Source organism: Scomber japonicus, chromosome 1 (assembly GCF_027409825.1).
Source record: "Scomber japonicus isolate fScoJap1 chromosome 1, fScoJap1.pri, whole genome shotgun sequence".
Classification (NCBI taxonomy): domain Eukaryota; kingdom Metazoa; phylum Chordata; class Actinopteri; order Scombriformes; family Scombridae; genus Scomber; species Scomber japonicus.
The window spans coordinates 42,321,413-42,328,106 of record NC_070578.1 but is presented as its reverse complement, the minus strand read 5'-3'; the positions used below and the strand labels follow the sequence as shown (position 1 = coordinate 42,328,106).

At 38.9% G+C, this 6,694-nt stretch overlaps 1 long non-coding RNA gene across 1 annotated transcript; it reads right to left on the bottom strand.

Moving 5' to 3' along the window:
- Window positions 1-994: 994 nt before the first annotated feature.
- On the bottom strand, window positions 995-1,417 carry LOC128359871 (uncharacterized). The gene is made up of 2 exons (XR_008321468.1): window positions 1,368-1,417; window positions 995-1,182 (listed from the first exon to the last, which is right to left on the bottom strand). It is a non-coding gene; the product is annotated as an uncharacterized LOC128359871 (long non-coding RNA).
- Window positions 1,418-6,694: the final 5,277 nt, after the last annotated feature.

Below are 6,694 nucleotides of genomic sequence, written 5' to 3'. Positions count from 1 at the left end.
CAGTTAAAGTAGTGATATATTATTATATATGACATCATTAGATTATTAGTAGTGAAGCATGAGTGTTAGAGCAGCACGTTACTGTTGTAGCTGCTGGAGATGGAGCTAGTTTATACTACTTTATATACAGTTAGCTAGTTTATACTACTTTATATACAGTTAGCTAGTTTACACTACTTTATATACAGTTAGCTAATTTACACTACTTTATATACAGTTAGCTAGTTTACAGTACTTTATATAGGCTACAGTTAGCTAGTTTATACTACTTTATATACAGTTAGCTAATTCACACTACTTTATAAACAGTTAGCTAGTTTAGTCCAGTGGTTCCCAACCTAGGGGTGGGGCCCCTCCAAAAGGTCAGCAGATAAATGTGAGGGCTGCTGAGATGATTAATGGGAAAGAAGAAAAAACAAAGTTCTGATACACAAATGTGTTTTCATTTTTTGGACTTTTTCTCTAATCTTTGATTTTTGCTGAAATATTGGATCATTTGAACATTTATTGAAATGAAAGCATGTGAGAAGCTTAGAGGGAAAAATCAGTATTTGGTGGAGCTGTTAACAACTCATAGACATCTGAAATGTGAGCCGACTACACACTGCTTTTTGTAAGACGTCAAAAGACAAAAAGGTTGGAAACCACTGGTTTCATCTTAAACAATGTGTTGTATTTTAAAAGCTTGTTATATTATCCATTGTGTCAGTAAAGTGAGGATGCTTTCAACAATTATGTCATGAATATGTTTTATTGATAATGGTGAGATAAAATACATGTGAGAACCATAAAAACACCAAAAAAGCTGATCTTCAGTTAGCAGAGGAGATTTTCTGTTACTGTGTATCTCAAATTTATACACTTATCAAACATCATGATGATGATTATACAGATATACTTATGATTAACATAAGGTATTTGAAATCAGTTACTAATGTAATGTAAGCAACGTGTCGAATATTGCATACAAATCAAAACTATTACTCAGTACTAATCAAAACATCAAAAATGTAAGTAGAAAATATGAATCAAAACTTAAACTCAAAAATAAATGTGTGAAATATAACCATTAATTACTTGGCATGTTAAGGAGGAATATAAAAATACATCATACTTATTCAAGATACACATCTATAAGGAATATTCGAGCCTTTACATCCATTAATCAAAAGACTTCAGGTGCTGCTGTAGGAGTTCTTACTCAGTCCTATGTGTCATCTTTACACATAGCAAGTCGTCCTCAAACTGAAAACAATACTTCAGCTCTTTGTATATTTTACACATTGAGACATCACCACAGAGAGGTTCTAGGACTTCTGATGAGTGGTGATATGGATCATCAGCCAATCATCTCGAAGTCAATCCACCAATTGCCTTCAGTCTTAACACACATTAACAGAACATATTTTAACACAAACTACGTCCACAGTCCTGACATCATTGCATCATGTAGAATGAAAGTGTTTGAGTCTGAGACAGATCTGCTTCACAGTGCAGAGTGTGTGTGATGTTTGATTTCAGCAGCTGATCTTAAGTCAGCAGAGTTTCTGTCCACAAGAGAGACTCTCCCTCCTACAGAGGAACCAGAGAGACTCTCCCTCCTACAGAGGACACAGAGAGACTCTCCCTCCTACAGAGGAACCAGAGAGACTCTCCCTCCTACAGAGGAACCAGAAAGACTCTCCCTCCTACAGAGGAACCAGAGAGACTCTCCCTCCTACAGAGGACAGAGAGAGACTCTCCCTCCTACAGAGGACACAGAGAGACTCTCCCTCCTACAGAGGAACAGAGAGACTGAACCAGACCCAAACTCAAACCCAGCATACAGAGGTTCAGTGAATGTGGTGTTGAAGGTGTGGAGGTGGATCAGTGTGTCAGAGGAGACTCTGTAGAAGGACAGAGTGCCAGCAGGACAGTCCACATACACTGCTACTCTGTTAGAGACAGAGGAGGAGCAGATGGATGTTTCTCTGTTATTGTGCCAGACAGAGTAACGACCATCATCAGAGCACTGCAGACTCCAGGACTGATCATTCTTTCCAAACAAACAATCATCTCTATATCCTTTCCTTCTGATTCCTATGTAACTCACTGATATAGAAACTCTTCCTCTCCACTCGACCTCCCAGTAACAGCGACCAGTCAAAACATTTCTACTCAGCAGCTCAGGCCAGTAGTCAAATCTGTCTGGATGATCAGGATATGACTGAACCTCCTTCATATATGTCACCTTCCTGTTGTTGTCAGACAGTTTGAGTCTTCTGTTCATTGTGTTTGGATCCAGTTCCAGTTCACAGGCATCTGATGGTGAGAACGAGACACAATACAGCTGCAGTTTATCATCTGTTGATTTATTAACAACTTTACTGACAATGAACTGAAATTAAAACCATTCAAACTTAAACCATCTCCATGACAACTGAGACACTGAGGAAGACCATGAGATGTGACTGAAAGCTTTGGACATACAGAGGAAGTGGACCTTTAACAGTTCAGTTAGAACATGAACAGTCAACATGACAGTGATATTCAGTAATATTCATGTTTGTTCATCAGGTTTGGTGTAAAGTGAAGGTCTTTGCACATCAAGTCTGTTATTTTCATCTCAAACTGTCGTCTGTTACAAACGCATTTTTGTCCAAATGCTCCAAACAGCTGAAGTCAGTATGAATGAATGAACTTTATCTGCAGGAGAGACATGAGGGACATTTTGGAGCAGGTAGCGCCACCATGTGGACATTTATAAAGCATTTCTCTTTTAACTCCTGAACTGTGACGAACAGGACATTTCTGTTTCATGGATTCATTGGTTCAAGATAAATTTCAGTTTAGGCCACGCCCATTTCAGCTAAAACACAATTTCCATCATTTTGAACTTATGAATCAAACTGAAAATACACTCACACTTCCTTAGACCAGGTTTCAGTCTCTGTGGTCCACCATGGTCCATCCTGGAGGAAGAGACAAAGACACAATCAGCTTCATACACTTTCACTCATATCCACCATTAAACATGAACCAGAGTCCCTCAGTTAGTCAAAGTGTCTGTCCACCTGTCCATACCTGAAAGTGTCCACCTGTCTGTCCATACTTGAGCCTCCATCTGTCTGTCCATACCTGAGAGTGTCCATCTGTCTGTCCATACCTGAGAGTGTCCAGTCTCCAGTGTGGATCCTCCAGTCCAGCATACAGTAAGTCCTCTCCTGAGTCTCCTGGATGATTGTAGCTCAGGTCCAGCTCTCTCAGATGGGAGGGGTTGGAGCTCAGAGCTGAGGCCAGAGAAGCACAGCCTTCCTCTGTGATCAGACATCCTGACAGACTGAACACACATAACAGTTAATTTAATAAGCTTCTCATGATACTGGAGCTGCAGAGTTCTAAGAGAGGTATCACAGCCTTCCACATCATCAACAGATATTCCATCTGCCACCTTCCTATTTTGACATATTTATGATGGACATGGTTTTCAAATAAAGTAAAAGATTTGTTCTTAACTTATTTGTCCATCTTGAGTGTGTGTGTGTTCATGTTCCTTCACTTAGGAGCAGTGCGTGTGATTTGGTGATTGTGCTGGGAGTAATTTGGGGCCACCAAAATCCTAGGGCCAGTGCCCTTGAAAGGAATTTTACCTACTGCACACTTGATATTACAACACTTTACCTCAGACATTACACAAAATCTTTTTCGTATCAAAAACTCTTCATGTAAACTAGAAACTGGGAGTAGCAATAATATTACTTTAAATATGCAGTACTATAATGACCTGAGAGTTTCCAGCGGGCAGTCTGGACTCGAGAGTCCAGCAGAGAGACACTTCACTCCTGAATCCTGCAGGTTGTTGTTACTCAGGTCCAGATCTCTCAGCAGGGCCGGCCCGTGGCATAGGCAGTATAGGCAAATGCTAAGGGCGCTGTCCATCCAGGGGGCGCCACAAATGGGGGAAGAAAAAAATGTAACTTCCACTATTCTTAAAACTACTTGGTATCATGTCTTAATATGAAGATAATAAGCCCACATTAATTTAACTGCATAGCCAAGCCTGTTAAATAGGAATACTAATAATAATAATGATGACACGTTACTTTCCTAAGACGCCCCCCCCCCCCCACTAATTAGACTGTACCTGCTACCTGGGGGAGGATGGTCATTTTTTAACGTGACCCCAAGGCAAGCTCGACAACAATATGTCAAAATGTCCCAAACTGTCTGGTGCCCAGGGGAGGAAAAAAAGAAAAGAAGAGGAGGAAAACGAGACAAAGACAGAGGTAATGTTACAATAAAGATGATGTCATGACATTATTTGTGTGTTGCAGAACGACGATAACGTAGTTAACCATTAGCATAACATGGTTTGTTATTAAACTGTTAGTTTTAACGCCAGTTAATCTTATGGAAGAGCCTAAGTTGTTATGGAAAATAGTAATGTAACTACTCCCACCTTACTTCCCAGCAAGCACATTTTGGTCTAAAAGACGTGTATCTATGGTAACCGGTGAAAAGACGTTGAAAATTGGTTGAAAAGTGAAAGTTTTTTTTACCGGCTATATGGAGACATTTATTCAACTTTCACATAGAAAACATATTTCACCGGGAATTGCTGTATAGAAAAGTCCCAGCTTTAGTGTAAAGACATAACCTATATAGTTTCATATTTATGATATTTTATTCAACATTAAATGCTTTTAAATTTTGTTTTGTTTAGACGTCATTTCACCTCCTCATTTATAGAAAACACGTCAAAATAATCAATACAATCTCTGTAGAAAGCTACAACTGAGCTAATTATCAACCGACATCAAACAATTGTGTGTTTTGTGACACGTTGATGTTGTAACTGTTTTTAGACGGTTGAAAAGACGTTCAGACCTCATATCAACCTGTTTTTAACCGGAAATCAAACGTTGAAATTAGGGTTTGTGCTCGCTGGGTTTCCTCAGGGAAATGTGTAAATATTAGATCTAATCAGCATTTTTATTAACATCTGGTTAGCTAAGGTTTTCTTAGCTTGTAATAGTCAATCAAAATGCTATTCCTTTTCCACCCTTTTATTATAGTTGTAAGCCTAGCTGTATGTTGTGTTACAGTTCATATTGTCTAAAGTGTGTTTATAGTGTTAAACTTTACATCAGTGTTAAAGTGCACATCATTCATGTTATAGCATAACTTATCATTCCCACATTCTATATTATACTGCAGTTTACTGCTTCTTTGCATTCTGCTAATCAGTATTTTGTTGTAATGACAATAAAATTGAATCTTATATAATGTGCATATCAGAAAAAGTACATTGTATATTATACAGTATAGTGAACATCATGTATCTCTTAGATTTTTCATTTATATTATTTCATTTGATTTTATTCTTGAAATCATATTATGTATCATATCATATTTATTATTAGACTGGTGTCACATACTCCCCTTCTCTCTTCAGATGCACTGTTGAGGTTTCTCAGTCCCACCCCTGCAAATCTTGGGCCACCTCCAGCATCAAGCGCTCCTCCTGTTGCCTCCACCTCAGCAGCACAACCCAGAAGTGATGCAGCAGCATGTCACTTGTTTACACTTTTTATTTTGTGGGTATTTAAATCTTATACTTTATGTAAGCTATTTATATTATATTTCATATATTAATTTCATATTTTTTTGTATTTCTTTCTAATTTGTTCTAAGTATTTTGATTGGGCAATTGCTTTCTTTAAATAAAAGAATGTCCAAGATAAAGCTATTCAGTTTCTTGTGAGTATGTACACCAGCAGTGGAATTTACTTCGATGCAAGGGGGGCGCCACCTAAAATCTTGCCTAGGGCGCCACATTGGTTAGGGCCGGGTCTGTCTCTCAGACTAGAGGACTGGGAGCTGAGAACCGAGGACAGAGCTGCACAGCTTCTCTCTGAGAGGTTACAGTCAGTCAGCCTAAAGAAGAATCAGCAGAACAAAAGGAAACAATTGCAATCATTGATATTCTTCTTTAAGCAAAGACTAAAGGTTCTACAGTATATATTGGAATCAGAAATTCCTGTGACCGGCAGTTTGCGTCCTATTGCTCGCACTCCATCATCACTATTTTACTGCAGAGTAAAAATTCCTTCTTATTAGTGACACCAACAGCCATTGAAAGGAATTTTACCTACTACACATTTGATATTACAACACTTTTTTTCGTATCAAAAACTCTTCATGTAAACGAGAAACTGGGAGTAGCAATAATATTACTTTAAATATGCTGTACTATAATGACCTGAGAGTTTCCAGTCTGCAGTCTGGACTCTCCAGTCCAGCAGAAACAAGCTTTACTCCAGAATCCTGCAGGTTGTTGTTACTCAGGTCCAGATCTCTCAGACTAGAGGACTGGGAGCTGAAAACTGAGGACAGAGCTGCACAGCTTCTCTCTGAGAGATTACAGTCACTCAACCTGGAGAAGAATTAGTGGAAAACATAGGACAACATTAGTTTTCTTCTTTGAGCACAAATTAAACTACATTAATCTGGATAGTTCTGTGTGCACCTACAGAGCTTTGTTGGAGGCTTTGACCACTGGCAGCAGCCTCAGAAGAGCCTCCTCTGAAGCAGAGTATTTCTTCAGGTCAAACACGTCCAGATCTTTTTCTGATGACAGTAAGATGAAGACCAGAGCTGACCACTGAGCAGGAGACAGTTTATCTGTGGAGAGTCTTCCTGATCTCAGGTACTG